The 23,885-nt window shown below is 33.8% G+C and overlaps 1 protein-coding gene across 1 annotated transcript in view; it reads right to left on the bottom strand.

Moving 5' to 3' along the window:
• The window catches only part of LOC138126524 (uncharacterized), a 65,756-nt gene extending 49,132 nt beyond the window's left edge, over positions 1–16,624 (bottom strand). Inside the window, exon 1 of the mRNA XM_069042293.1 lies at positions 16,515–16,624. The gene's annotated coding sequence lies outside the window, so the exon portion shown is untranslated. The remainder of the gene's footprint in view (positions 1–16,514) is intronic.
• Positions 16,625–23,885: the final 7,261 nt, after the last annotated feature.

Here is a 23,885-nt window from a genome sequence, read left to right as displayed (position 1 = left end):
AAATATCTTGATTTGTATCGGGATGTTTAAAATTTGCCGCATAATTGCTGTTTAATACCCGCTTTTTTATTGATCTCTTAATGCCTATTTCATTTTTAATAATTTGTCTTATTGGATTAAATTTTAATTCGAATAAGAGCCGCTGCGAAGCTTGGCTTTTATCTAACCACCGGAATTGTTTGTGTTGCGTAAACTTTGCCCCCGATGATTGCCCACCGAGATTTCAATTAAAATTCAAGCTTGACGAGTTTTTTTTTTGTTATTATCATTATTATTACAACATGATCCGGGAAGGTGAAGCGTAAATTGAAAATTTAGAGTTATGTATGCGGTTGAAGTAAATTTTCCATAATCCTGGCTGGTTTGTAATATATCTTGATTTTATGGTGAGTGAGGAATGTAAGCGGTGACGTAAATCAATCTGGTAAATTAACGAACCTGCAGTGCAGTGCCGACTTGGAACTTGATAGAACGGTGGTGGGTTCCAGACTGGACCCTAAATAATAATTTTTAATCAAGCCTGCACGACGATACAAATTTGATAAGGAGGATAAAGTGGGCTCGCAAATGAGACAACAGAGCGGGATTTGTGAAAGATGCATAAAGGTGTGTCGAGCAACAAGACGAAATAAAACAACGAGAAATAAATAACAAAATTGTAGATCTATAAATTAATTATGACGCATCTATCTGTAAAAATAAAAATCTTTCAGTTTTAAGAATGTTATAATTTTTTAAGAAATGTGATATCGGGTGTTTTTTAAATGTCACCTCAAAGTTGGCATTGAAGAGTCGATTGTGAACGCACCACTCGTCAGTCACAAACCACGCAAAAAGTTAGGTTAGCTTAAAATAGCTGACCTGTAATCCGTGGTGCGTTCACAATCGACTCCTCAACGCCTATTTCGAGGTGATATTTAAAAAAAACACACGATATAATACCTTTGTTTGCTATTTACACAACAAAATAGAAAATGGAAGAAGCGGAAGAAAATTTTCATTATTCTACTTTTCTTGATTAAGTGTAAGAAATTCTGTTAGAAAAACGGTGTTTTGAAAAAAGTTGTGTCGAAAACAGCATTGGCTTCTGACAAATCCTGCAACTCAATATTTTTACGGGAAAAATTTCCACAAAAACAGAATTTGATTTCTGAGTCACCCGATGTAGCGCATCGGTATTTTAAGAAAACGAACTGCAAGCTGACGTAAGCTCTTACAAAGAACTGCGACAACCCGGAGATCGCCTTAGAGCTTAATTTTGTAGCTATATTGTCCCAAGGAGAGTGTATATTTTTTTGTTTCTTTTAAAATGTCAATGAAAACTGGATACTTCCACCCATTGTTAGAATTAATCAAAGAGAGCATAACGTGTTGCGAGAAGTAGGAATAGACTAAAAGAGCAGAAAGTGGGTCAGGAAATGAATGAGCGAGAAGTGCTGATTAAACACCTTCTGAATAGAATCCTAAATGCACAATTGCTTATATTTATGAATTACTACTACCAGTTTGCCTCGGCCACGGACCAGCATCTGTTAAGTTGAAGATTAGATTTACAGGTCCTAATGATAATAATTTGATTGGCCTCGGACATGGCTATCTACACAATAACTTTAATTAATGGTTTAGTTAATTGCTTCTTTAGGGTAATAAAATTATTTAGGAGAAATTAAAATGCTGATTAGTTCGGAAAAAACGTGAAAAACACCACATGAATCAGTATAATCACACACGTGTAAAAAAAGACTTTCCCTCCTTGGTCGTCACGAAACAAAACCAAAAATTCCACGAATATTTATTCTTATCTCGGAAATTAGTTTAGTTCTCTTATTCCGCCTCCGGTCCCGGAATGTGGAAGATATGATAAGACAGATCGGGAATTTTTGAGGAATCCGAGTCCGCGACGTGGAGCCGTGGCCAGCGTCCACATCGCCTTCTGCATACAGAGAGTTCGGAAAAGGGGCGTCCCTGGGCCCCCGAACACACAGTACAGTACAGTATAGAGAACAGAGAGTCGTCTCGCGACGTTATGTCTAATCGATGCATTTCTGCGCGCCCCGTCTTACCCGACCGGCCATTACGCACCTTAATGGGCCCCGTTCGGCCACAGCAGCACACAGTCTGTCGCTGTTTTGTTTCCCCCCGCCGCCGTCGCCGCCGCCGCCGATAAGTGCCGCTTAAGATCGTCCCCGTGCCCCCCGTAACGATTTTACCATTACATCAGTCGCGCACCCCCTTTATCACCTCATTATTATTACCAGGCCGACAGTTTAGCCGGCCTTCCTCTTCCACCACCGGGATTCATTGCTACATACGGGTTCGAAATTCGAGGATCAGCGCCGAGGAGAACTGATGCAAGACGGAAGGGATGCAACACGGGTTATTTGCGCGACTGCTGATGGCACAAACAAATAAATACAGGAAAACTTACTATTTTTACCAAATACTGACACCGTTCTTGTGGCAAACATTCACTGATTGTCTGTATTGTCTTTCTACATTGTGTTTTGGATTTTGTAATGTTAACAAAATTCAACTGAGTGATCTCTCATAGCATAGTAGATAACATTAAAATAATCTACACAAAACATTCTTTGTCAGTGGAGTTACATAAATTTGTCTAGATCTTACGTTATTTGTTTTTTACAACAACAGAATTCGCAATTATATTGTTTGTGCTTTCTGATACTTCTTACAGAATTACGTCGAAACTGGGTGTTGTCTTTATGTTTTGATCTCACATGTTCAGATCCGTTAAGATCATCCTCTTGTTATACCACAGAAAAGGTTTTCTTTGAAGCTTGAATCAGTTGAACAGCCTGAGCAATGCAGTTATGCTATTCCTCATGGATAGCCCCCATAAACCCTTTGACTCTTCAAAACCGACCAGTAGGGTGTATTGAAGGCAAACTTGCTAATTGCTCACGCGGTAGGTAAAAATGGCTCATTCTGCGCATGCGCATTTCGTACTTGTCGAGTAACAAATTAACTATCATTTTTGTTCATCTCAAAGTCAATCCGCTTTTACCTCATCGTTCATTTTACTTTACTATCAGAGAGATAGTGAGGAAAGCAAATATGCTGGTGGGATGTGTTTGGGGAATAGGAGAGAGAAAGTGGGGAGGTGATTTCAGGAGGAGAATGATGATGTTTGAGAGCATGATAGAGAGTATATTGATGTACGGGGCAGAGATCTGGGGATGGAAGGAACAACAAGAGGTAGAGAAGGTGCAAGAAAAATATTTGAGAGGGGTGTTGAGAGTGGACAGAGAAACGCCACGTTACATAGTGAGGGAAGAGTGCAAGAGGAATAGGCTGAGAGTGAAAGAGACAGAATTTGAAGACAAAATGGATCGAAGGGAAGAGTACAGGATGCTAATGTAATGCTGGAACAAAAAGAAAAGAAACACGGAGAAGAATGAGAGAGAGAAATACTAGAGAAACGGGTATGCCAGTGACATGGAAACATTAAGAGCAAAAGGAAGATGGATGAATGTAGAGCTGAGTGAAAGGCAGAAGACACGGACAAGCAAGAAAGAAGGGAAAGATACGACAGGAAGTATGAGAGGTATATGACAGAGGAAATTCCGGAGAGAGAGTGCCAGGAGAAAAAAGAATGATGGCGAGATTTAGATATGGGAACGAAAAGAGAGAAAACAGGTATTAGATGGAAGCAGGGCAAAGAAGGTGCAGAATGTGCTATGAGGAGAGAGAGACAATTGAACACATGTGGAATGGATGTAGCGAAATGAGAGAGAAGGAGAGAAAGGAACGGGGAGAAATACTGAATGAAGACGGAAGGGAGATAAGATGGACGAAAGAGATATGGAAGAGGAGGGAAGGATAAAAAAAGAAAAGGGTGGGGGATAGGAAAAAATATTCATTTTCGGAATTGTATTTTTATATTTGTACTAATCAGGAAATCGAAAGCCCGGAGGGCAAATAAAGCATTTATTTAAATTATTTTACTTCCTCATGATCGCAGAATAGTGTGCAACACGTCAACACGTGCGAAAACGCGTATTTCTCACTCGTGTGATTCTTCATGTCCGTGAGAAATTGACACTGTTCTGCACTTATTACACGGTATGTTCTTAAGTACTTACAGTTATTGCAGGCTTCAAATTTTTTTCTGGACTGATACAATTTAGTTTTATTATGATAAGAATAAAAAGAAGAATAAGAAGGGAATGGAAGAAAATAAACAGAGTTTCTGTAATCGATAATAATCATGACACAAATTTTTTTGGCACTCTTAAAACTACAGATGTCTACTTAAGACGGTTGTTTTTTCTAAAATTTTATCTTATGTGAACAAAAAAAAAAAATGTAACAGGTTGTCATAATAGAAGGAATAATAAGGAATAATAAAAGAAGGAAAAAAAGAAACAAATGTCTACAGTTATGAAACTTTATATTAATAACATAATTACATAACATTTATTATACAAAAATTTTCGATAATATTGCGGAATCTGGAAAAGTGCCCCGAATGCTTGCAGCGTTTCCACGTTGAATGGCAAGGGAAATCATCTCTTTGATTTTGAATCGCCTGATTCCGCGATAAGTCAGTTTCCGATGACATTAATGAAATCGATGGCTTCTTTGCACCAAGGGCCTAAGGTTTCAAATGCTAAACCTTTAAACACGTAGTTTGACGAAACGATTGAACTATATGTATCTGCTATGTTTGCGTTTGCAAGCCATTTCAGCGGCAAAACCTTAAACTTCAGATGATTTCAATACGTAACTGTCTGCAAGTGTATCTACAACAGTAACGTCCCAAACCAAAGGTTGACCTTTAATCCACGGTACTAAAGTTGTTTTCAATAAGTTCTTGCTGTGCTTTGATACTCATCATGAGAAAATAAAATAGTGCCGGAAATAATTATTATTATTGCCGTTAAACTTTGATATATGTACATCAAATTATTTATTATATTATCATACTGCGGAAGAAGGTTTTTCTTGAAATTATGCTGCATTCTGCATTTTATCAACAAGAAATTTAAAATGTTTTATCAATTTGACCAAACACAGTTTTGCTTCAAAAAAACAATTTTATGTTTTAACTTTGTTGTAGTATTATTATCTATTTTGTCTAATTATGGTGTAATTTTACAGAATTTTTATTTATATTTTTTTTTATTTGGCCACTTGTAGGTATAGTCCATTTTTTAATTATAGTCCGATGTATCAATTAAAAAGCAAAACAACTGTCATATTGCTATCTCTTTTCAACATAATGTAAACAAACTATTGGATTCTTGTACGTATTAAGCGTGTCCCACTATGCATCTCGCTTTAGCATGTGTGATTCGAGCAAGACACGAGTTGTACGTTTATTACATTAGCGACGTCAAATTTTTAGGTTACGTTTTAACCACATTATTTGTGATAATTTTGTTTAATTTTGCTTGAAATGTCCTCCGTATGATGCCAACGAAAAGCATGTGGACAGATTCATTTACAGAATTTGTAAATTGCAAAAATAATATTGGAATTGCGCGGAAACTTGCAAGACTGAAAGTTAACAGGTAAGGGGGTAAACTAATTCATAGATTGTTGTTCTGTGTTCATGGCGTTGCTGAAACAAAATCTAGGAAGAAAGAAAAACAGTCTAAACGTGGTTGTTTTGTGCAGTTTTCAACAATTTTTAATATATCTGACCTATTAGTTGATATGTAAATAGTTATCAAAAGAGTTCTGAAGGGAGCGGTTTTTTGAAAGACAAAATTAAATCGAAGGAATGAATTTGCACAAAAACCAAGAAAGCACGAAAGAACACAATATCTGTCTCATGTTGCCTAAATAAATTTTCAAATATTGGTAGAACCATGCACTGCTGTCAAATGTCGAAAGCAGACGCAGGTCATGTTGACTTCTTGATTCGGACTAAACTCATCGGACTATAATAAAAAAAATGGACTATATATGTTCCTAGAAAGTATTGCTACGAATACCATACCAATGAAATAGACTGTCTTTGTGGCCTTGGAATCAAGTTATTGCAATGTAATTCTTAGGTTTTATGAACAACACAACAATGAAATCAATTTGTACAAGTGATATTGATAACAAGCTCAATTCTATAAATCTTCTAGTTGTAATTATGTTACAAACTGAACTGAATAATAATAAACAATATTTTTCTTTTAAGATAACAACAGTCTTGGAAGTAATGGATACAACATCACCAAACCAATTTAGAAAGAACAGAACTCTGTAAAATATCGATTGTGTACAGTCGTTGACCAAAATAAAATAGGACAAAGTAAATTTCGATTGTGTAATTCGATATTTTTGCGAAATCCATCTCTTAGGAAACAAAAGTGTCAAAAATAAAAAAAACAATTCTGATAAGTGTCATCATTCGACAATATTTCAAAAACTCACAATCATTCAATTGAACATACTGACAGTGACGAGATGACAAGTGAAAAACCACAACCTAACTTTTTGTAAATCAATCGTCAAGTCAAATCAAGTTGTAATGTGAGACACATAAGCCTCAGTTACCCTACACACATCTTTGAATTGTGAAACTGTCTAAGGTAACACTGTGTCCTATTTTATTTTGGTGAACGACTGTACATAATTTTGACTAGTCAAAAAGAAATAACTAAGACATAGTGAAGAGAATTTATTAAGAAAAAACAAATGTTGACCATTGTCTTAACCCTCCAAAATAATCAAATTATTATTTGGCTAACTATTTAACTGTAGTGTTTGAAAAACTTCCCAGAACTTACATCATTTAAGAATTCTAAGTTGTAACTGAATTATTGAAAAAAAATCTAAATTGTATCCTTTTGGTCAGTTGAATCGAGCGTTCAAATGAAATCCTGGGTTGGAAAACCCTCAATTATTTTGCTTTTTTAAAGTGTATATTGACAGTTGTAATTAGAGCATGTTGACAGCTAACCTAAAAATTATAAACAAAAAATCTTTTTGTTTTTTTTCTTTGCATAAAAAATAAAAATAGAATAACTAGTGATTCCTATTCTCGAAGCAAATGTCTAAAAGCACCTTTTACTAAAAACAAACATGTTCAATTATGTCTCGATTAAACATAAATAAATGTCATTCGTGTCAAACGGCGCCAAATTCAAACTTTACACTATTCCAAATGGATTACTTTTTTCAACGCCTACTCAGCCCAGGTTTTCATTTGAACACACGATAGAAAACATAACAAAGACCAAGTTGTTTCGGTTTGTTTCGTTTCACCTTCGAGATTTATTCAGCCGTTTGTGATTTCCAGAATGCTGGAAAAATGCAAAAGATTGCAAATTATGTGACGGCACAGCGCAATCATTCATCCTTTGACCGAAGGGAAGAGGAAATGATGGAAACGATTCGAGAAGTTGAAACAGTCACGTAGTTAAGTTATGCACATAGATTGATCACTCTGTATGGTATTTACATGTGCTAATTACAAACTAAGCAATGCAAAAGGTGAATTATAGCCGCGTTCGGACTCACTAAACAACTTTGCTCGGTATTACCATGTGAGAACTCTTGTTTGCCGCATACTCAACAATTTGTATTCATATAATATAAAGGAAAGGCCGTATGTCGTATGCTATCACTAATGTGTCCTCAGGATGATTTATCTCCATCTGTGTAAAAATCTAAACGAGAGATGTTAACAATTATCATTATTAATAGACCATTATTTAATTTGTTGTGGCAAATGATCACACCGCATTAGAATAATTCCAATTAGATATTAGCAAGATCCCAATTAACACTAAAAGAAAATTTGATTTATCGGTGGTGAGATAAATGCAGTCGTGACTCGAGCTGTAAATCAAATAGTTGAACAATTTTATTTCGCTGTTATATCGGCCGCAAATTACAACAAAAATATTGCAAAAAATCGGCCAAATTGGCAGGCTCGATAGACGACGTTATTTATGACGTTTTGTCATGCATATGAATTTATCTAATGTAATAAACATATTTTTCAAGTTATGAAATACAAATTAACCAAGAAAAATCGTTGGCGAATGACATATTAACAACAATAAATTGTTTACGCTGATGAATTCCCAACTTTGCCTGGAATTTCCTATATAATTATAATTAATTTTGATTTATTGTTAGTATGTTCCATTACTTTTAATGATATGTAACCTGTATTTATCTCATCTTCGGAACATGTTGTTATTAACAGACGTTATTATTATGTAGGTACGGTAAAACAATTTCAGGTTTTTTTTCAACATTTTTTAAGTTAATTTAATTTAATTTGATAATTGATCATCCAGTAGGCATTAACATTAGTACACTGTTGCCAGCTCGTTTCATACGTAAAAACAGACTGTGAGACCCCTGAAGATAATCTTCACAATGACGAAGCATCAGTTGAATTGATACAATTGTGTACTGAGTTGGATCAAAGGACCAAAGATTAAAATTTCATGAGACACCAACAAGTTTCTTGCCAATTGGCAAAATAGAATTTAAAGCAAATAATAAAAACTACCAATGAAATAAAGTTTATCATCGTCAATAGACCCGAAATTATCAAAAAGAAATGTTTTTTTTGCCAAGACTACCCAGAAAGCTTTGTTAGCTTCAGTGTTACCACCTCCACCTCTGTTTCTGAGCCCGATGCCGCTAAGCCATAAAACGACCGAAGCGCTGACAGATTCCAGTGCGTCCAAAAGATTTCATGAATAATTAATGATAAGCAGCTTAGGCAATTCTACTGGTAATAAAATGTTACAATTCAACTTTTTGGATTTCCTGCTCTAAAGTACTATCCCTTACCTGGCATCTTCCAAACATCATGTTTTCTCACTTTTAATTTGTTAACGTGAGCCGAGCGCAAGTATCTTCCCGCCAAAAAAAAATTGCATGTGCGTGTGTTAAGCCGTGATTACTGATTATTATTGATTTATGACAACCCGGTTTTGTAACTTACCGGCATCGAACTCAGAAACGGAATACCCGTATGTTTTTATTTGTACATCCTCGATACATCGACCCATTTTATAGCTTGTTAGCACTATCAAACACATTTTGTGACCACTCCATATATTCACGTAGGAGTACATTTATATATTTACGTGTATATTAAATAAAGATAATACATATTAATAATGATAATAATAAAAAAAAAAATTAGTTCTTGTTTGTAGACTAGCGGTAGGTACACCGCCAGTGCAAAATACTTGATTGTCTCATTTACAATAAATAGTAAGAACTTTCAACAACCTCCCGGCCAACCGGTTCTTTTTGCATTAATTTTCATTTTTATATTATAACATTCTCATTAGTGTTCGAATGACTTAATAAATATGTTGTAATTATGCAGTACGATTCGTCGAGGTAATTGAAACTCGATTTACCTAAACAGGCATAGTGTGGAAAGGAGTTTTAGGTTGAATTAAAATCGGAAGTGTATGCAAATGAAATTGCAGCGATTTGGTCAATTAATCTCTCCATTAAAAGTCGAAAATATACATAAGCGAACCACTTTAATAATTAGTCATTTCCATCGATCATGTTAATGCGGTGATAAATATCAATCTATAATATTTAGTGTGTTGGCAACTATTACAGTAAATTATAAAATCCAAATCCTCAATAAATACATCAGATCGGTTCATAAATCCCATTATTTCCAACTCACACAATAAAAAGACGAGCCGAATCGTACACAACATTCCAAAATCACATATCAACTAAATTACCAATTAGCATAAAAATCACATAAAACCTTAAATCCAGACCTGTCCCCGGTGAAGAAGTTGACGGGCACAAAAGGCCTGTCCACCGTAAATCACGGCCGGGCCAGAGAACAACCGGCCCCGGACGAGAACTGGTCCATACAAATTTTTTTCTATCGATTTTTATGGATTTTGCCCGATCCGAATTTATGCAAGATATCTGCGTTGCATGGGAGGAATGAAGGAGGTATGTTGTGACTGCGGCCTGCTCGCTTTTATCCATCGACTCATCAGCAGAAGCACCAGAAGAAGGGGAGAGGCGAGAGAGAGGATCAAAACCCAGTGATGGCTGCCATGCCCCCCTCAGCGTTTGACAGATTTATTGCGAGTTTTGTGTAGTCTTAATATGACTTATGGACAGGAACCAAATATAATCCGAAGCGTAATTTAGTCTCTGACGACTGGTTCGAATTCAAACAGCTGCTTGATGTAAAAGACGGGCGGGATGGACGCGGTTTCAAAAATTTAACCGAAAACTTGTGGAAACATTCTTTTTGTACGCGCTTACTTTGTTACCGTTCTCAGTATTCAAGTAAGTACGTTAAAAATGAAATAATACACAACAAACAAAGAGCTTTTTATTGTTTATCTCAACTAGAAAATGACAACATAAGAAAAAGAACTAAGTAGTTTGTTACGCACTAGAAATGTCTGCTAGGAGCAAAACTATCCATTTATCTAGATCTTGTTAAAAATATGTTTGAGTAAATAGAATACATTATATTTTTAGTTTTTAGAGTCTTCAATAAAAAATGCTAATATCAAAGACATATTTTATTTCAAAGATTGGCAAGAGACAAACAAATCTGATTTATGGATCCGCAAATAGTTCTTTACGAAATGAGTGTGAGAAGACATCTTTCGCGCAAGAGCGCATTATTTGAGGGATGAGCGACGAAGTAGCGAGTGCTTCATTTGCGCGAATGTGTCGATGCGTCTTCGCGCATCAAAGTTTGTACAATATTGTTTGAAACGAATATTTTGTCTGATTTGTCGTGTACCTTTGTGAATAGATGGCGCTTATCGAGTCAAATTATCTTCAGAATGCTCAAAAAGGCGAATGCTTTTGGCTGGTTTTGAAGCACTAGTGCGCGAAATCTATGTTCGCGCACCGCTATGCGGTCGCGAAACATCACTTTGAAGGTAGTGAGTTTCCCGTTCATGAAAAAGTGCACTTGTTGCATAAATTACTATTTCGACTTTCGGTAAATCTGGGAATAAGTCAAATCTACAAAAGTTTTGCTTTTTTTCGGTCATAGAATAGTTCCAAAATTTTCGTTTATTCTTGTTAAGTACTTAATTAATGCTAAATAATAGTAGTGCTACGACAAAAATCTTCTCGCTAGAGCAACCATCAACGATAAAAACTCGATTCCGTGACTACAGGAATATTTGGAGGTGTGCATAGGGAGATCTGAGTCAGTTCGTTAAAATAATTTCGATCGCGTTCGATTCAGCTACAGTGGGCTACAAGCTTTACTGTTTTGTTTACCTGTGATAAAGATGGCTCCGTCTTCTGGTAACTGAGCAACATTAGCCTGCGGCGCTACCACGACTATGAATTATGTCTACATTCAGGATATGTTTATTGAGTTATTCTGCGTAATGGATTTATTTAAATATTAGTTATTGAATGGCGTGTAAAGTCGAAGAAAACTTGCTTTGATTTGTTCTTGTTAATCACGTTTTTAATTTATCACGGAATTACGGTCAAGCAAAAACAAGATTATCTTTTAATGTTGATTTACTTAGTACCTGACCACTACGATCCGTATCTTACATACTTCAGGGTACCGAAATTTTTAAAATATGCTTACATTAATTTGGATTTGTACAGGTGGTACCTACTTAATTAATTTCGGTGCTGGTGCACTCAACGCAAGATAAAGTAAGAAAACAGTTTGTTTGGGAGATTAGTCTGGACTGGAGCATTTAAAGAATTATTTTTAAATATTATTTATTATTATACGAGTAGAATTAATTTTGAATATTTTGTTTAGCTTCGACTACATTTTTGTTGGATTTGGCATGCTGAAACTACCTACCTGAAATTAAATGTGCATTTGTGCTTCCACTTGTTATTCATAATCATTACGTCATTTTGTACAAATGAAATTTCAAAAGCTTTCGGAATCGCTCAGATGGACATAAATCTAGTACATTTTAAACCTTAATTTGTTCAAGGACATTAAAAATTGTATACTGATAGTTTTGGGAACGTCTTCATATTTTATTACATATACCTAGGCCAATGATCGAGGGCCTACCTAATATCACATCCTACTCAATGAATTTGGCGTGTCGAACGGCTGGAGGTGATTTTTGTGGACAAGAAGGTCGTCGTTTTCTCTCTATTACAAACACACTAACACAGATAAGCTATTTAGTTGGTAGCTTTGGCATTTTCTTCAGATAGGTACATAACGTCACTTTATTTATAATTTCAATGTAGATTAAGTAAAAACCATCAGGCTGCCCTAAGAATAACAAAACAATTTTTTGGAAAACAAATAATTCACTGATTAAGCTACGCCACACGCAAAACACCAGGTCATTTTACCACCATTTTTTGGACGCTCTTTATACCTAACTTCCTTACAAAGTTCTCTGACATAAGAGAAAAGTGGAAGTACAGCAAAGATAGCAATTCTCTGTCACCGAAAAAAAACGATTATGTTGACATCATTGAAAAGATAGCGGCGCTGATTTATTGAAATTCAAAATAAAACATCTTCTTTGAGCATTTGAAAAGGGCAATACCATTGCTACAAACATTCTGGAGTTATTGAGAACCTAATATGGAAGTCGAAGAAGTGAGAAGAAACGAATTCTCTTTCCCCATGGCAATCATCGGTATATTCTATTGTTTTCTTGTGAATTTCTTCTATTCTCTTGATTTGGACACTACAGCCTTTTTTATCTTTTTCCAAGCGTTAAACAATTTTTAATGGGAAGATAAGAATAAGGAGGTTACAGTTGAAGCAAATATACAGCCTCCCCATATGTGCCGACAGCAAAAGAGACTCCAAGATGACTAAAATAAATTTTCCTGTAACTCACATAACCGAGTTATAAAGTTTTCAATTTCACCAATCTCAGAAGTTCGTCCTCAGGTATTACTAAAAAGTCGAACAGGTTGCTAAACAGCAAAAATAATTATTGGTATCGCAACAATCAGCGAAAAGTTTACTTGGAATTTTGACTTCGAAACCAAAATTGCGGTCATCCTGCCTTGATGGTGCTCAACTCTGATTGGTCAAGTTTAGGATGTCTTTTCTCGATAATCGCTTGAGATATGATTTTTTTTCTTTAAAATTCGATTATCACATTTACCCAAATACTCCCTTTGTTCCCTGGGGAGGCAGTTCTGGGACACCCTGTATATTTATTTTGAAACACAAATGTGCCTATTTTAGTGGTAAAAGTAATATCATTTAGGTTCACTATTGGGGAGAACAGCAAGGTGGGAAAAATGAGACGTAGGAATTTTATTCCAGGAATAATTACCTACGTACTTATTTACTTTAACAGAACAAGGCTTAGGTAAATGAATATTAATTGAAATTATTTCTAAATTTTCAGAGAATTCAGAACTGGTCAGATCGTCAATAGAATCAATAAGATGCATTAGGGCCCATATTGGACAAGCTATTTTGATACTTTACTTACGTTACTTTTTTTTAGTCTAACTCTAGAAGGTGATACAGCTGAAAACGGTGATCTCAAAATTGAAAAACTGTTACAGTTTTTCCGACTTGAAATTTGTTTTTCTCTTCAAAAAATCTCTTTTCATTACAATTTCTTTCATAAAACATAAATTCTGTACTTTTTCATCTACTATCAATATACAGGTGTCTCAGCTAAGACTTTCGAGCCTATTATTATTTGCCAACGGATTTTTATGAAATTTAAAATGCAGATATTTTAGACGGGGAAGGTTCAATTAGTAATATCTGTTCACGTTGGAATGAACATCAGTGGTGCAAATGACCTGACCTGTTACTATGACAACTCATATGAAAGTTAATGCCAAATGTGTGCGATTTGCACCACTGATGTTCAATCGAACGTGAACAGGATATAATAATAAAATTATCTCAAGTTAAAAAATGTACTTTTAACACATATTTCCTTTATTGAAAATTAAGCGCAGTTATTATTAGATTGTTAAACATTAAAAAATGGGTGTCTCCACAAACAATTAACTAAATCACTCGTCTGATTCAACGAAAAGATTAGATTTTGTTGTTACAAATGTAATCTAAATGAAACAATTGGTGAAAAGTTGCCAATCAACATTTTGTGCACCCCTTAAAATCTGTCAAAAGTGGGCATGCTTTACAAATTGTGTAAATTTATTGAAAATAAAAATAGACTACAGCGGCAGAAATTTCAGTATTGTTGAAAAAGGAAAAAAAAATTGCCAATGGAGAGTGTCGTAAATACTTCAATGACACAGTTCGTTTTCTCGTGGAACACTATCCAAATGTAGGCTTTACAAAATGTAAGGTTAAGAGAGTCGTCAATTTATTTGAAGTGACAGGAAGCGTACGTGAACTAAATTACCTTGCTAAAATATCCCGATCGTGTTTTAGTCCTTTATGGAAGAATTAAAGCATCCAGTATAATAAATTACGTCCAAATGTTGTCTTTAACTTAGTAAGTGTTTATAAGGTTAGCAAAATAAACGTCAAATGCATTTGTACGAAAAGGGGTGACCAAAATTCGGCGATAGTGCGCGTTTGTTTCATACGCGTCTACGTTTTTGCATCTGCAGCCACGTTTTTTTCTTTTTTCTTGCAAACCAGACGTCTTTCAAGGACGAGTTTCTCCTTACAGCATTTTTAATTGACGATCAATTTTTTGATATAAATCTTAATTGATTCAACATTTTAAAAAGGCATGTAAAAATTACGTTTTCAAGACTTGGGTGATTGCATTAATGGGATTTTCTTCTTCACCGTCTAAAATATCTGCATTTTAAATTTCACAAAAATCCGCTGGAAAATAACTGAGTTATTAGGCTCGAAAGTCTTAGCTGAGACACCCTGTATAACGTCAAACATTCAAATGACTGCACTAGTGCGGAAAACTTCAAGGTAAAATATTTGTACTTACTTTTGTACTGTTTTCGTTGGTATAAAAGTTGCAATTGTATTATTGTGTTACAGCTTCGATGTCAAAGAGAATACATACTTTCTTGCTCCGTAATCTGTATCATCTGTATTCTCCGAATGGTGGCAGAAGCGTGACAGAAATAAAAAATATCTCAAAGCGTACTATTTGGTTTGTGTAATATTATGTGTTCTTGTTGACTAATTATTTCTTATGATAAAATGTCATACGACATTCGTATTCAGGTGCGATGCTTATATCATAAATAAATATTAAATATCAACCTATCTGTTCTTATTTATACAGTATTTATTTGTTTTAATTTGTGTTGTGAAACTTGGATTTGTTCATTTTCTTTATTTATGTATCCCCCAAGATCTCCTTCTTTTCCAACGAAGCCTATTTCAAACAAAAATACATCCACAACAAAGATCAAAATGTCCGTAACGTCTAGCAAGTTGTTTAGAAGGCCATCTATGAGTACAAAAGATATCTTTTTCCCAATCACAAATTTATGTCTTACATAGTTCGAGATATTCTGGCTAGTTTTTTTTATCTAAGTAGGAATACCTTATGGGGTCCTCACATACCATCCAGGGTACCAATGTTGAATTACACTGTTTCATGCATTTCAGCTTTTGATTTTTCGATGTTCATACATATTTGGATAGATATCTGAATTTCCACTTAGGTAGATAAGTAGGTACTTACTTAGGCACAGATATCAGGTTCAACTGTTATTGTCTTGCTAAACTATAAAGTTTTTATCAATTAAGTTCTAATAAATATAAAGTCGCCTTATTTTATGTAGATGAACGAACAAAATCGAGATATGATATATTTTTTATTCTTCATAGGTACTCACTTTATAATTAAGAACACATATTACTTCATTCAGCGAAGCTGCTTAAATTGTTGTAATTTCTACACTAATTGAAAAAAGATGTTCGACAAACTGATCGAACGAACCAAGTTCCGACAATAGTCTTGTCTCCCTGTTCCACTTTTCGTCAGGCGCAACAAATACCCAAAAAAAAAAACAACAACGCACAACCACCTCGAGAATCGTTTCCTTCAAAATGCGCCCCTCATCCACATTCCCATCATAACACTCCGATGGGAAATAATTAAATGGTGCATTAAATGCACAACTGATAGAGATAAGCTCCACCCACACTATTTAGAGGGTCGGGTCTGGGTCTTGACAAGTGCTGCCACCTTACCGTAACGTCTCAACTACACGGCATTAATCTCTCACCGGGTGTTCCACCTCGCTAACTGCCGAAAAATCGCAATAATCAAATCAATACCTGAATTATTGATCGCGAAAAAACTAATCGTAAAGGCAATAAAATTAAATCGATCGAGTCGACCGTGCAACCGAAATTAAACAACATATTTAATAATTTATTAACCAGTCACGGCAAAAACACAAAACTGAAAAAAGGCAGAAACTGTATCATGCAATAAATTAATGCAAATCTAGACTTTATTGCAATAAATCTTTACAGTTATTACGCATAAATAAACTACGGCCGTGCGATGAATAGTTTTGAGGTTAAGTTTCAAAATTCGCGAGTTGCGTTCGTAAACCGACATCTAGATTGTTAGAACCGATAATTCAACAAATATACGTAGTGTTTGTGTTAAATCAATACTTACCGATTGATTTCAGTAGGAGAAATGGATATAATTACGAACACAACAACACAAACCACGCTAGACTTGTCATCGAGGTACGTTACAGTGGTGCCACACGGCGGCGTTTGAAGAAAATAGGTAGCACCGGAGATTTTTTTTTCAACGCTAATGGTTTCGAATTTAAGACGTGTTAATGTGTTGTAAAGCACAATTTTAATGTTTCGTAAAAATCGTTTAAGCGTGTTTGTAGTAAAAATTATGAAAAACGTCAATCGAAAATTAATTGACGTTAAAGATTCATAATTACCGCCATTAGATCGAAAGGAGATAATTAATGGAACTGGGTACAAATTAGGCGATTCTGTGGTAACAGGAAAGTGTCACGAGAAGAAATAAGAGAAATGATGGAGTGTTCCAATTATGTGAAATTTGTTCGTTGTTTGTTTTAGTAAAATGTGTGTTAGAATGATTAAGATCAATATTGGCAATGCTTGCAGATTATAAGTGCATTTGGCTAGTATAGTTATTTTTTTCTGATTAAAACCAGAAGCTTGTTCATTAAAATTTGTAGCTAGAATACCAAAATATTACCGACAAAGACATGATTTATTAGTAGACGACTTTTGATAGTGTTTACAGAAATGTATGTTATTGGCAATAAAACTGATAACACAACAAAGATATGGCTACAAATGTGAATATTTTTTAGTCTCACCTAGGGCTAGCTTACAGAAAAGGAAATAAATACATATTTAATTCGAATTAAATTTTAATGTGCTCTTAGGGCCAGTTTACAGAAATGCCCTAAGAGCCAGTTTACAGAAGCCAAATTAAGTTAATCGCAATCAAATGCGAGATTAACTGAACACGTGATCAGATTGAACCAATCAAAGTTTCGGATTCATGGGTTAATCCCGCATTAAAATTTAATCCGAATTAAATATTTAATTCCCTTTCTGTAAACTGCCCCTTTTAATCTTTTAAAATAACGATACATACATGACAAAATGTCTGCGACAATAACATTATAAATTTTTCACTAGGTACATACATATATTGTTTTTCTCTTTGAACCTTTTTGTGGAATCATTTGCAAAAATTTAATACATCTTATTGGAAACAGACACCTAAAACACACAGAAAGATAAAGCAATACATATAAATAAAAATACTTACCATTATCTTAGCTGGAGCGGTTACAAAATTTAATGCAATGTTAGTAACTATGTCTTGAAAATTTTCTTGTCAAATTCAACCAACCTCAGATCTTAGAATAATAAAATTAGTAAACTTTATTCAGGCTACCTACGTATTTTTTTTACAAAACTTTCATACTTTCAAAAATTTTTTTACTTATACAAGGTGTCTCAACTAAGATTTTCGAGCCTAATATCTCGGTTATTTTCCAACGGATTTTTGTGAAATTTAAAATGCAGATATTTTAGACGGCGAAGAGTAAAATCCCATTAAAGCAATAACCCGTCTTAAAAAAGTAATTTTTACATGCAATTTTAAGATGTTGAATCACTTAAGATTTATATTAAAAAATGGATCGTCAATAAAAAATGCTGTCAGTAGAAACTCGTCCTTGAAAGACGTGTGGTTTGCAAGAAAAAAGAAAAGAATGGTGTTAAACGTGGCTGCATGTCCAAAAACGTAGACGCGCACTATCGCCGAATTTTGGTCACCCCTCTTCGCACAAACGCAGCTGACATATTTGACGTTTGTTTTTCTAACCTTACAAACACTTACAAAGGTAAATACTGGATGCTTTAATTCTTCCATAAAGGACTAAAACACGATCGGGATATTTTAATAAGGTAATTTAGTTCACGTACGCTTCCTGGGTCTCCAAATAAATTCACAACTCTCTGAACCTTACATTTTGTAAAGTCTACATTTGGATAATATTCCACGAGAAAACGAACTGTGTTATTGAAGTTCTTACGAGACTCTCCAAAGGTAAAAATTGTTTCCTTTTTCAACAATATTGAAATTTCTGCCATTGTGGTCTATTTTTAGAGTATTTTAAATAAATTTACACAATTTGTAAAGCATGCCCACTTTTGACAGATTTTAAGGGGTGCACAAAATGTTGTTGGCAACTTTTCACCAATTGTTTCATTTAGATTACATTTGTAACAACAAAATCTAATCTTTTCGTTGAATCAGACGAGTGATTTAGTTAATTGTTTGTGGAGACACCCATTTTTTAATGTTTAACAATCTAATAATAACTGCGCTTAATTTTCAATAAAGGAAATATGTGTTAAAAGTACATTTTTTAACTTGAGATAATTTTATTATTATATCCTGTTCACGTTCGATTGAACATCAGTGGTGCAAATCGCACACATTTGGCATTAACTTTCATATGAGTTGCCATAGTAACAGGTCAGGTTATTTGCACCACTGATGTTCATTCCAACGTGAACAGATATTACTAATTGAACCTTTCCCGTCTAAAATATTTGTATTTTAAATTTCCTAAAAATAACCGAGATATTAGGCTCAAAAGTCTTAGCTGAGATACTCTGTATACATATTTACATAGTTAACGAATTTATAGTTAGTACAAGTTCAGGGGTTGGGCGTTAAACAGATTTTAATAAATTTGTGTCTTTTACAGTGTATCGGCGCCATGTCACTCCACCATATTCCATATACACTATCAAAAATAAGTGAAGCAACAACATTTATTTTTGAAATATTCTACTACTTCTGTGAAGTAGTAGAGAAATAATGCGTCCAGTACTTTTTACATAACTTATCAATAGTTCGGACAAAATCTAATTTACACAAGCAAAATGTATGTGTACCTATGCTTTTTCAGTGAGCAGAAGTGTACATACTACTACTACTACATACTACTACATTAAGTAATTAAATATCGTCAAATACAAAATAAGAGAAATTCAAGTTATTTAAAATACCTACCTACCACATGTTTCAAAAATTTGAAATGACCATCAGCTGTTGTGAAAAACAATAGACTTGAAAATGTATGAATTTTACTGAAATAATATGTATGTCGTAAATGTCACTATTCCGATAGTTGTCATGAACGAAGATCAAAAATTGTTTTGGTTTGAGAAAGGCTCCTCGATGATGAATCACCGTTACAAACATTTTAATGAGTCGCTATTCCGTACAAACGGTCCAATAACACTGTAATTGACAAATTTAGTTAGTTTATGTGAATCTCAGTCTGTAGTTTTAATTACAATTTATTTATACATACGATAGGTGTACTAGCCTAGCCGTTAAATTTAAATATGTAGTTGAAATTTGATGTGGGTAAAATCTACAATAATCTATCTTTAGACCTATTCTATGTAGGCAGTATTTTTAAATTTATATCGGGTAACAAAACTTTTTACATTTTTTTTGCGTTGCACTCGATCATTTAATCTTACTATTTATCCTAATGTGATACCAGTGGCGTACTCAACTTTTGTGCTTGAACTTTACCTGGCATTGCTGCCCTCATGTGGATCTTTAGCGTAAATTTGTTTGAAGATCCTAGGGTTTTAAGATTGTGATACATTTCAAATTCACCCTGTATACATATTATCTGTAGATGTCTATTACGCAAATATTTCTAAATACATATTACTGTTGTTACAAAATAATCACCTTCCTTAACTTGACCATAAGAGACAAAATATAAAAACGTCAATTAAAACTCTTAGGAACACTGCATGCAATCAATATGTATTATGTAAATTGAAGTTTAATAATTTGGCCATTAACAGAAATGAGTGATTGGAAAACTAATTTTTCATTTTAATAATCTTATAAATTGTGAAAATATTTAAGGTAAATCTATAGGACAATTATTGTACATACATACTTAGGTACATACCTATTATGTATCTTCTTGAGAAGTAAAAAGCAAATTTGATTCAAATTTGTAATTCTACATAACTACTAAAAATCGTTAAGTAAAACTAGTAAAAGTAAAGAAACGCTTTTAATTCTTTACTAATTAATAATAATTAAGTTATAGTTATTTAATAAACTAGTTTGTTAATGAAGGCGATTAATAATCGAAACTGTTTAAAGCACGAACGAGTGTAGCAAGTGAGTGCCTTTAATAGTTGAGATTATTAATCGCCCATTAACAAACGAGTTGATTACAAAAATTTTTCGTTGACCGCAAACTTTTTTTTTGTGACAAAATTTCAAATTAAACCCAAATCAAAACCAATTTCATCTTTTTCGATAAAGATGAGACCTTTTCAACACTTTCTATTCACTTTTCCACAAAGAATGTCAGAAGACGTCAACTCCATTTACATTCAATTTCACGTAAAAATCACGGTTGCTTAGAAAGCCTAGTTACCTTTGAAAAATATGACATGCTAATTATAACCAAAAAGGTCGGTTGTTCATACATCAAAATCGCAAGAATCGTTGATTAATGAAAAATAGTGTATTAATGAGGTCCATTAATACACTATATTTTAGACAAAATAATTCATTAATATTGAAATTAACAAGCGGTCAACGGAAAATAAAATAATTACTGTCGATGAAATCATTTAATTAAGAGAATCATCAATTATTCATTCATTAAACAGTAACACGTACAACAGAGATCTTTCAAACACACAGAGCCAAACAGAGTAGCAGCTACCGTAAGAATCTACAAGAAAAAGTCTTTGCTTAAACCATCTTTACTTTAGTACGCTTTTTTGGAAACATATTGTAAATTAGTCCAGAGAAGAGCACCAATGCTTTAGAAGATCTGTAAAATAACTGTATTTTGAGCAGTGGTATTTTATGAAACCTAAAGTTGGTAGGAACTGGAACAATTTTAACATTTAGTGTTTGCTCCTAACAAAGTCCCCGTTGAAGGACAATAGGTACTGTTTAATATCATTTCCATAGTAAACAATAGCAATTAACAACGGAAGATGAAAAAGAAGAAGAGGATACACATTTTATTACTCACACAAGCAAATGACAATGATAAGTAGAACAAAATAGAACAAGTAGGAGTAGATATTTTATTTCCATGCAACTGCGAAGATTCGCTTCACTGAATGCATGCAGTACGGCTATAGTACTAATACCTCATTGTTTCATGAACGTCGGTCATGTAGGTATCAATATTGGCACGAAATTTCGCCTTTTATTTAATTGTTTAACCATATAAATAAAAATACTACTCTTGTTTCTGTATCTTAAGTGGGTGCTACTGGAACTAAATCGGCAAGAGTCAAGGTTAGATTATCGAATTATTCAGTTTTATTGTAATTATTTCTTTTAACATAACGATACATGTGTTTAAAATTTATCATCTCGAACCATTATAATCGACTACCAAATTTATCGACGCTAAATGAATTTAGTATCTCATTTATATAAATTTGTATAATGGAACTAGTATCTCATGAATTAAAAAGAAGTCCTTGTGGAAAAAGTAGGCATGGATAATTTATTAAATGGAAAGTGTTAAAAAATTGCTTCCACAGACACCAACATTATTATTGCTTTCATCAGACATATTTTAATGGTCGGTTTTAATTAATAAAGAGGTTAATATTCATATCAATGTCAGTTTGTAATTGGGTGCATTTTAGAAGTAATCGTCGAACCAGACGAAATAAATCAGAGTTTTAGTAAATATCAGGGCCACCTAGTACCTATAAATTAATTATTGAAATGAGCTGACAACGTAATTATGACAAGTTGACAAATAGAACCAATGTCATGAAATATATTTGCAAAATAACAATAGTAAACAAATAGACCTAAACTGGTACGTCCAAACTAGGTAAAATGATGTTGTGTTATCTTACTGGTACACGTTTTTGTACTGTAGTATTATTGCATCTCTAGAGTTTGGTATTGGGTCGGTGTGGGTGTTATAATAGTCTCACCAAACGTTACTTACACAACTTACTTTCTATAAGTGCAGCAAAAAGTACTAATTACTGGTTAGAACCTTATTCTTCCAATTGCAACACTTTATCTATTGGAGAAGTCTTAACTTAAACAAGTAACATAAATTATCAACACCTACGTGGTCGTAGGTACCACTTCTTTAACTGCCAGATTGACTTACGTGGTACCATAAATTTCCACGGTAACCTTGTAGACTAAATTAATGGGTCACTTTCGGTGCAAAAATTATTGAGACAAGTGTCAATAATTTGGCAAACCTTTTGGGTAATTTGATAATGTGAGCTAACAATCAGAACGCGAATAGTGCTAACTGGTGTAACAGCAATGGTGAAGGTTATATTTATTTATTGGTCACATATGTATTACTGCTACACGTAGGGTTTGTACATATTAAAATTAGTGGACATATAATTAATAATAACAGAATTAGGTGAGCCATCCTGTATAAATAATGTTGTTGGTGGTGTTGGAATATTTAGATCGAAGTAAATTCGACCGGTTTCAGCACACTCTAAATTTTACATTTTGAATAAATAGATCGACTTTAGCCGGAGACCAAGACCTGAATTCTGAAATGCATATATTTGATTTTCGCACAATAAAATCGAACCAACTGTAAGTACATCAACATGTATTTTAACAGCTCTACATCTACATTTGTTTAATAGTTTAATAATATCGAGTTGAAATATTTCAGATCGGTGGAATAACATTAACAACCAGTTTACTAATGCATTTATTTCTCAGACGACCTTAATAAATTAAAAATAACACTTATGTTGAAATATCTCAATAAAATTTCATGTTTTTCTAACATGACTTTTATAAGTTGGTAACCTGTAAAAAAAAACTATTGATAGCGTTCGCTATGATACTTATAACACCTAAGACGCATAAAATTTTGAAGCCACATATCAATAAGTGACAGTTTAAAATTTATGTTTCTTAAACTTAATCAGAAAACACGAAGTGTTTCTAAGGTCATCGTTCTCTATGTTATGAACAGTTAAATAAAACGAAGGAGAAATTTTGTCAAAAGCTGGTGGCTATTTATTTTAGTTTTATGTACATACATGTACATATTAGGACAGACATATAATCACATAGACTGGACAAAGAACGATTAAATTTCTTGTCATTTCGTATGTCCTCCGAATGGCGAAGCAAAATTATTATTTGTATGTAAAAAGTTGAATCCATTTTATAAAGTTGACATTTAAATAATCGAAACTTATTTAACGAAATTAGCACTCAACACAGAAAGTGATCATTTGTGTTATTAAATTCCTAAATCGTCCTCTGGTGAACATAAAAATATAATCTTTATATCTTACTTTTCCAACGAGTTTTCTGTTGTTAAATTGCCCAAATTGTTTAGATATACATTTCCATATTAAACCGTGAGACGGAAAAAAAATTAGAGTAGGCTCTGACCAAAATTTCAGTTGGCAAGATTTCAATTATCAGGTGTTAATCTTA

The sequence above is a fragment of the Tenebrio molitor genome, chromosome 3 (assembly GCF_963966145.1).
Source record: "Tenebrio molitor chromosome 3, icTenMoli1.1, whole genome shotgun sequence".
Taxonomy (NCBI): Eukaryota; Metazoa; Arthropoda; class Insecta; order Coleoptera; family Tenebrionidae; genus Tenebrio; species Tenebrio molitor.
The sequence above is the reverse complement of the archived record's forward strand: the minus strand, read 5'-3'. Positions and strand labels throughout refer to the sequence as shown.